Source organism: Phoca vitulina, unplaced genomic scaffold (assembly GCF_004348235.1).
Source record: "Phoca vitulina isolate PV1807 unplaced genomic scaffold, GSC_HSeal_1.0 scaffold422, whole genome shotgun sequence".
Lineage (NCBI taxonomy): Eukaryota > Metazoa > Chordata > Mammalia > Carnivora > Phocidae > Phoca > Phoca vitulina.
The window spans coordinates 8,445-18,077 of NW_022590109.1; the positions used below are offsets into that span (position 1 = coordinate 8,445).

Below are 9,633 nucleotides of genomic sequence, written 5' to 3' on the forward strand. Positions count from 1 at the left end.
ATTAATATTGATAATAATTTTCAAAACTGAACAGAAATACAATTTGACACAGTTCATGTGATTTCAAATTTTGCTCTTCTTTGTTATTTTGTTCCAAGGATATGAGGAACTTTTTTCAGTCAAGATGCTAAGTATAGCTTTTATAACTTTTGATTGATTTTTATATGTTAAATATCTACTGCATAAGAAACTTTGCTGAATGTTTTGGTATCATATAGATGGAAGGAAAGAAGTATTGATTGCGTACTAAGTACCTTATAATTTCTGTATATTTTTATTCAATCTTGGCAATAACTTGTGAGGTAAGTAGTATTATGTTCACTTAACAGATGAGAATATAGAAGCTAAAAAAGACATTAAGCAACTTGCCCAAATTTACTCATTCATCAACCCCATCACTTCCATTAGATTGGAAAAAAGTAAAACTCTAGGAATATTAAGTGTTTATGTGAATGTTGGATAATAAAAGCTTTTATTCAGTTATGATGGGAATATAAAATATTATGGTCCTAGTAACTAGTGACAAACTTAGTAAACATATGCCGTACATATATACTGTGGCCTATTCTCAGGTCTTTTGATTCTTTCTTCATCTGTGTTAAGTCTATTGATAAGTTTATGAAAGGAATTCTTTATCTCTCATGCAATTTTTTATTAAATTTGTACTTTCATTTAATTCTGTTTTATAGTTTTTATCTTTCAGCTAAAGTTTCTGTCTTATGTATAAATACTATGCACCTTTTCTACTGCATTTCACATATTATAGTTATATTACTTTTGCATTAAGTGAATATTTTCTAGTAACATTATAAATATTTTACTGATTTTTTTTCATTTTTTAAATTATTTTTTTAGTATATGTTCTAGGGCTTGCCACATCCAACTTAACTTGGAATTGATGTTAGATTTATATTCAGTGCAACTCTTCACTTCCTTCCTTTTGTGTTATTATTGTACATATTGTATTTATGTAGTTATAAACTTAAAAATACATTGTTATAATTATTAGTTTATGTATTTTTTTAAAGAAACTGGGGGAAGAAAGGAGAACAAGTATATATTCATAACATTTATTAAATTATCCTTATTTATCTTTTCTGGTTCTCTTCATTTGTTCCTCACATTCAAATTGGCAACTGGTATGATTTCTTTTCTCCAAAACAGCTTTGCTCCTACCTATCATCTTTATGCTATCATTGACAAACATGTTACATTTCTATATGTTATCCACTCAACAATATGATTATATGCTTATTGTTTTATACAGTGATTTCAAAATTAATTAATGGAAGACAGGGAAAGAATTATGCATTTATAACATCTTTTATAATTACAGAATTACTTTATTCAGTGCTGTTTCCTTGTGTGTGTGTGGATCCTAGTTACTTCCTGGGGTCATTTACTTTTAGTCAGAAGAAATTTCTTTGGTATTTCTTGTAAGAAGATTCTGTTAGCAAGAAATTCTCTGAGTTTTTCTGGGAGTTAAATGTCTTTCTTTTGCTTTCATTTTTCAAAGATAGTTTTGGTGGATATAAGATTCTTGATTGAACATATCTTTTTTTTTCCAGCACTTAAATATATCATCCCATTGCCTTCTTGTCTAAACTGTTTCCATGAGAAGTCACCTGTTACTCTTAATGGGGTCCCCTTGTATGTGAGAAGCTATTTTTTTCTGGTTGCTTTGAAGATTTTTTCTTTGTTTCTCAACAATTTTATTATTATGTATTTGTGTGTGGATCTCTTTGCATTTATTTTTTTATTTCAGAAAAAATTTTAATGCTAAATTATAAATATATACAAAAGTAGACAAAATAGCACATTATCCAACTACAACAAACTCATGGCCAATCTTGTTTCCTCTCTTCTCCCATCCACATTCCTCCTACAACTGGCTTATTTTGAAACACATCCTGGGCGTCCTCTTATTTCACCTGTAAATATTTCAGCAAGAATTCATAATTATTTTACTTTGGTTGAAGCTTACTGTCTTCCTGCCTCTGATAGCTGTTTAATTAGCAAGTACATTGCTGCAAAAAAGAACATGGGGTACCACCTGGCCTATTTTAACGAAAATTCCTTAAGGGGCATATCACTTGGACCTATTTTCCCAACGAAGGGAATAAGGCTAGGAAAGCAAGGTTCCTAGACAAAGTCCCAACACCACCCGGCCCACCAGCACCAAAGCGGCTCTCCAGGATGGGCAAGGAGGGCCTGTGTAACCCTCGCAGAGGTCTCCCCACTGGGCGTCTATCCAAGGCCCCCTAAGCTGCACCCTGCAGCTCGACCACTACACTGGAGGGGACCCAGGGAAGGGGACCCATCCCAGTTCTGCGAATCTGCCTGCCCAATGGGTGCTCACCTCCTCCACTGCAGCCTGGCCACTGTGACACGTCTCTTTGCATTCATTTTACTTGGAGTTCATTGACTTTTTTGGATGTGTAAATTAATGTTTTTCATCAAATTTGGAAAGTTTTTAACCATCATTTCTTTGACTATCTCTTACTCTCCTTTGTTTCTCCTATTCTTCTGGTGTTCCCATTGCTTGTATTTAGTGCACACAATAGACACCCATATTTCTCTGTGGCTCTCTTCATTTTTCTTCATTCCTTTTTTTTTTACCTTCGATTATGGACATAAGCTTTTCTAAGGAAAACACAGATTCCACGATACTAAAAGACCTAAATTTGACTACAAAGAAGTGGAAAAATGTTCCATGCTCATGGATTGGAAGAACAAATATTGTTAAAATATCTCTGCCACCTAGAGCAATTTACACATTCAATGCAATCCCTATCAAAATACCACCCACTTTTTTCACAGAGCTGGAACAAATAATCCTAAAATTTGTTTGGAAACAGAAAAGACCCTGAATAGCCAAAGGAATGTTGAAAAGGAAAACCAAAGCTGGTGGCATCACAATTCTGGACTTCAATCTCTATTACAAAGCTATAATCATCAAGACAGTATGGTACTGGCACAAAAACAGACACATAGATCAATGGAACAGAATAGAGAACCCAGAAATGGACCCTCAACTCTATGGTCAACTAATCTTCGACAAAGCAGGAAAGAATGTCCAATGGAAAAAAGACAGTCTCTTCAACAAATGGTGTTGGGAAAATTGGACAGCCACATGCAGAAGAATGAAACTGGACCATTTCCTTACACCATACACAAAAATAGACTCAAAATGGATGAAAGACCTAAGTGTGAGACAGGAATCCATCAAAATCCTAGAGGAGAGCACAGGCAACAACTTCTGTGACCTCAGCTGCAGCAACTTCTTGCTAGACAAGTCTCCAAAGGCAAGGCAAACAAAGACAAAAATGAAGCATTGGGACTTCATCAAGATAAAAACTTTTGCACAGCAAAGGAAACTGTCAAAAAAAACACAAAAGACAACTGACAGAATGGGAGAAGATATTTGCAAATGACATATAAGATAAAGGAGCTAGTATCTAAAATCTATAAAGAACTTATTAAAATCAACACCCAAAGAACAAATAATCCAGTTAAGGAATGGACAGAAGACACGAACAGACATTTCTCCAAAGAAGACATCCAAATGGCCAACAGACCCATGAAAAAATGCTCAACATCACTCAACATCAGGGAAATACAAATCAAAACCACAAGCACCTTCTTCCCTATCTTGGAGGGAGAAATTGAGTCTTTCATCATTAGGTTTCATTAATGCATTCAGTTTTTGGTAGATTCTATTTATGAGTTTAAGGAAGATCCCATTTGTTCCTAGTTTGATCAGAGTTTTTAATCAGCGGATGTTGATTTTAGTCAAATCTTCTCTGTTCCTATTTAAGTGACCATGTGGTTTTCTCTTTAATTCTGTTCACATGATTAATTATATTAATCTCCTAATGTTAAACCAACACTGCATGTCTGGAAAAAATCACCATTTTGTTATGGCACAGTATTCTCTTTAAATATTGCTGGATTTTATTCTCTCATTTTTTTTTAAGATTTTATTTATTTATTTGACAGAGAGAGACACAGCCAGAGAGGGAACACAAGCAGGGGGAGTGGGAGAGGGAGAAGCAGGCTTCCCGTTGAGCAGGGAGCCCGATGTGGGACTTGATCCCAGGACCCTGGGATTATGACCTGAGCTGAAGGCAGATGCTTAACCGACTGAGCCACCCAGGTGCCCTATTCTCTCATTTTTTAAAAACAATGTATTCACTTATTTGAGAGAGAGGGAGAGCATGCGCATGAATGGGGGGGAGGGGCAGAGGGAGAGGGTGAGAATCCTGAAGGAGACTCCAGGCTGAGCTTGGAGCCCGCCTTGGGGCTTGATTCCAAGACCCTGAGATCATGACCTGAGACAAAACCAAGAGTTGGATGCTTAAACGATTGAGCCACCCAGGCACCCCTAATTTTTCATATTTTATCAAGGATTTTTGCTTTCATATTCACAAGGGATATTAGTTTTTAATTTTCTTTCTTTCTTTCTTTCTTTTTTTTTTTTTTTTAGTGTCCTTGGTATCAAGATTTAATTCTGACCTCAAAAATTCTGTGTAGGATTGGAAATATTTCTTTCTTGAAAATTTGATAGAATGTACCCGGAAAGCCATTTGAAGCTATAGTTTTCTGTGTGGGAGGATTTTTTTTTTTTTTTAAGATTTTATTTATTTATTTGAGAGAGAGAGAATGAGAGAGAGAGCACATGAGAGGGGGGAGGGTCAGAGGGAGAAGCAGACTCCCTGCCGAGCAGGGAGCCCGATGTGGGACTCGATCCAGGGACTCCAGGATCATGACCTGAGCCGAAGGCAGTCGCTCAACCAACTGAGCCACCCAGGCGCCCGGGAGGATTTTAAATTATGAATTCAGTTGTTTTCCATATTTAGGTATATTCAATTGTTTAATTTCTTTTTGAGTCAGTTTTGGTAATTTTTATCTTTCAAACATTTTCCACTTCAACAGGTTTTCCAACTGATTTCTCTTTTAAGGTATCTTAACGTTGTTGTCTTCAATGTAAAATGAATTTTGATTTTGTCGTAGGTTGGTAGTAGATCAGGAAATCAGGAGTGCCGTTATCGTACAGTCTTAGTGGCAGTGTGAATCAATCCAAAATTTTTGGAGTATAATTTGGTGTTAATAGAAACCAATATCTTCGATATATCTACCTTTTAACCTAGAAGTGTCAAGTCTAGGGATTTATTTCAGAAATATCAGTGTGTATGGACTTATGCATTTCTAAGGATATTTATAGCATCGTTTTTCATAGTAAAGTGAAAACAACAACAAAGAGTGATCAATAGGGAGCTAGCTATAAAGAATGGGGTATCCATATCCCATAAAGAAGGGAGGATGTGTTAGCCTGGTGATGGGTATTAAAGAGGGCATGTTCTGCATGGAGCACTGGGTGTTATATGCAAACAATGAATCATGGAACACTGCATCAAAAACTAATGATGTAATGTATGGTGATTAACATAACGTAATTTTTAAAAAAAGTTAAAAAAAGAGAAGGGAATGCTATTCAAAAAAAAAGAGAAAAGAAGTGACAGCATGTGTTGATATGGGAGACTATCTTTTATATATTGTTAAGTGAGAGAGAAAAGGTTTTAAAATAGATTTTCACAGCATTTTCTGTAAAGAATATGTAGATACATACTTATACATTTTTTTCTAATATTATATGGCAATATGGTTTTGCTTGGACAATGTGAGGAAAGGGAAGGAAGATTATTTCCACTTCATGCCCTTTTGCACCTATTGACATTCTCAGATTTAACAAGCATATTACAAATGAAATCCCAAATCCAGATAAATGTTTTGTAACTGTCATTTTTTCTGTCTCACTCTAACATAAAGCAGATTTACAATTTACATTTGTCAGTTGTTCTAGGTTGTAAATATAACTGCCTACATTAGCTGTCCTTATGCTGTCCCCACTTTGAAGTGCCCAGCTGGCAATCATGGACATGCCATAGAAATAAATGGCTGGAGGAATCTTGCTAGAATGCATACAGATGCACATATGTTCAGAAGAGTGGAAACCTGAGACAATAGCAGAGAATGGGGTAGGATTTGGAAGCAGAACCTCTTCCCTTTTTATGGAGAGTACACAGGATTACGATCAGGAGCGTCTCTCTAAAATTAGCAAAGGAGGAAACAGGTTTTGTGGGGATGTCTGGTGAAGTTAAGGCTTTGGGTGAGACCAATATGCATGCTTTTTGGATATTGGTGCACATTTTAGAGGTCAATTGGGGGTTGTCCTATTGGGGGTTGGGGGATGATTTTTTTCTCTGAGTAGCTAGAGTATCAGGGCAGAGTCTAGGATATAGGATAGAGGGGGTGATCTGCTTAGTGTCTGAAATGTCTTTTCAAAACCTAGACTTGAGGCCCTTGAAAAGACAGTCTTGTTATTGAAAGCCTCTGATTGGTGATATTTCATGTTTTCTCATTAAGCAAAAACTTTAGAAAGTTCTGACACTTAATTGGTCAAAAATGGGAATAACTTAGAAGTTTGTTCTGTTCTCCCCAGACTGATTGCTTAGGGATGCCCTGAACCTGGACTAATTAAGGAGAGGTACCTCAGTGACTAAATCCCCTTGGGAAGGAGGGTAGAGGGAGGGAAAGAGAGAGAAAGAGACTCTCAGCTCCTCACAACACTGTTATTTCTGGACTTTTTCCTAAGCTCTTCGTGAGCAAGTTGTTTGGGCCCCTGTGTGTGGCTCAGCAGTAGCAAAACAACAGTTAGCCTTAGCCAAGCCCTGGAGGGCCTGGAAGTGGTGGAGAGGCCCCTCCATGGAGGTAAGTGCCTTCTCAGGGTTTTCCTCTAGGAAGAAAGGAGTCAAAGAAGATCAGGGTAGGAGTTCTGGGCTTGGCTGCCTCCTACAACAAGGAGGCTAAGAGTCTGAAGAATGGATGAGGCTCACCTCCAAATCCCCTGTGCACAGGTGAGAGCAGATTCTGTCCCAATAGAAGGAACAGACACTGCTGCTTGAGAACGTCAAGATTCTTCTATATTTTGTCACCTAGTGCTCATTATGCAGACATTGTAGAAATATAGATCACTGAGCTGTCCCAACAATTCTTTCCTTGACCTGTTTTCCCATCATTAAAAGGCCCACAGAGACTTAGAAGAGGTTGTATGAGTAAGGGAAGTGAGGAAGGGAAAATGGTAACATGAGCCATGAAGGGAAACCAAGAAGAGTAGGCTCCAGAGGGTATGGCTCAACTATTCAGGTGAGGAACAAGTACTATTTATCACACATCCATACATCCATCATGTACTAACAATTTATTAGCACTACTTTGATAGCTCAACAACATTATATATATAAACATGTCCCTGCTCTCATAGAGTTTATATTCTAGTGTCACAGATGAACAACGAATAAATATAATTAAATTTCCTGTCCATCTTCCTTGCTTTATATTTACTTCAGCATGATTAATAAACTAACACCATAATTTTAGTTACTTGTCTTGTATATGGTCTAACACCCACCGTCCCCTTGACTATAAGCACCAAGGGCAGGGATTTTTGTTTGTTGTAGTCACTGCTGCATTTGCTTCATGTTACATGAAGGAATGAAGTAAGTATACATATCATATCAGGTAATAATAAGTGCTACGAAGAAATGCTAAAGTCCAAAAGTGAGCAGATCATTCCAGTTGGGGTAGGGTAACTGGCAAGAGTCCTCTGAGGAGATGACATTTGAGTAATGGGATAGATAAAGTGAGAGGTAGAAATTCAGACATCCTAGGGGGCTACTGGCCTCAGATCTATTGTTGTCAGTGCCAGGTGCCACTTTTACTCCCTACCAACACTTTGCAGGGCACGTGGAGTTTGAGAATAATGATTCTGCCCTGGGAAATTATCTCAAGCTCCAGAGTTCTCATTTGTAGATGTAGTCCTCATCTGTACAATGGAGGTTTACAATCTGGGAGAGCAGGGATGTAGGTCTTAGACACTGTGCCGCTTTTCTCCTGCCCCAACATGGGTCTAGACAATACCAGTAAGGATGAGGCATAGGGTTCAACATTCCATGTTTTGAACATCACTGAGAGCACCATTATGTCATCATGCTACATGTCCACAAGAAGAAGTGGACAATCCCAGGACTGGAGAGGCTGATCAACTCATATTCAAAACTGGCCAGTTTAAACAGTCTTATCCTCTGTCCCCTGCGAAAAGGCACATCCAATGGTGTAAAAAGACAGGGAAAGTTTTCTTATCTCCAATAGTGATGAAGAAGTCTTTGCCCTATCAAGACAGGTAGTCTTGAGGTAGATTGCATGTGCCCACATTCAGGTCTGGCCTTGTGCAGAGTGTGAGCAGTAGGGTCATGTTACCTGATCTTCAGGTTGGAAATAGTTTGTCAACCTAACCTGTCTTCCTTCTCTTTTGAGAGCAGGACCATGTGGATCCATGTTACCAGTCTTTGATCTCTAGGTTTTACAAGGAGCAGAAACAAGGACTAAATGATGAGCAATCTGTCTAGTGCCACTGAGTTCTACCTTCTAGGCTTCCCTGGGTCCCAAGAACTACACCACATTCTTTTTGCTGTATTCTTTTTCTTCTACTCAGTGACATTAATGGGAAACACAGTCATCATTGTGATTGTCTGTGTTGATAAACGTCTGCACTCTCCCATGTATTTCTTCCTTGGTCATCTCTCTGCCTTGGAGATCTTCGTTACAACTATTGTTGTGCCCGTGATGCTTTGGGGGTTGCTGCTCCGTGGGATGCAGACAATATCTCTGGCTGCCTGTGTCACCCAGCTCTTCCTGTACCTTGCTGTGGGAACCACAGAGTTTGCATTACTGGGAGTGATGGCTGTGGACCGTTACGTGGCTGTCTGTAACCCACTGAGGTACAACATCATTATGAACAGCCGCACCTGCATCTGGGTGGTCATTGTGTCATGGATGTTTGGCTTCCTTTCTGGAAATATGGCCTGTCTATGCCACATTTCAGTTTACCCTCTGCAAGTCAAATCTGTTAGACCATTTTTTCTGTGACCGAGGGCAACTGCTCAAATTATCTTGTGATGATACTCTTTTCACAGAGTTTGTTCTTTTCTTAATGGCTATTACCATTATCATTGGCTCTCTGGCCCCAACAATTGTCTCCTACACCTACATCATCTCTACCATCCTCAAGATCCCCACAGCCTCGGGCCGGAGGAAGGCCTCTCTACATGTGCCTCTCATTTCACCTTTGTTGTGATAGGCTATGGTAGCTGCTTGTTCCTCTATGTGAAACCCAAGCTAACGCAGGCAGCAGAGTACAATAAGATAGTTCCCTGTTGATTTCTGTGTTAACCCCTTTCCTGAACCCTTTCATCTTCACCCTCAGGAATGACAAAGTCAAAGAGGCACTTCAGGATCAAGTGATTCGGTGCTGTCCACTGGTCAAGGATTAAATCTCTCTACATCAGTTTTGAGTGGAAGCATCTTTATTGGTTATGTGAACTTGGTTTCCAAACCCTAGTTCCTCTCTTATCATTACCATCTCTTCAAAATCAAATAGTATGTACAACTCCCAATCAGGCCATAGAAGAAGACAAAGCAGGGAAAACTGAAACCCATTTATCTGCCCACTAGAATCTCATTCCTCAGTTTCTGATGATTCCACTATTGAACTATGGGAGCATATCCTTGGGT

The 9,633-nt window shown here is 38.5% G+C and overlaps 1 pseudogene; it reads left to right on the plus strand.

The window, feature by feature from the left end:
* Window positions 1–8,220: 8,220 nt before the first annotated feature.
* Window positions 8,221–9,392, plus strand: LOC116629239 (annotated as a pseudogene).
* Window positions 9,393–9,633: the final 241 nt, after the last annotated feature.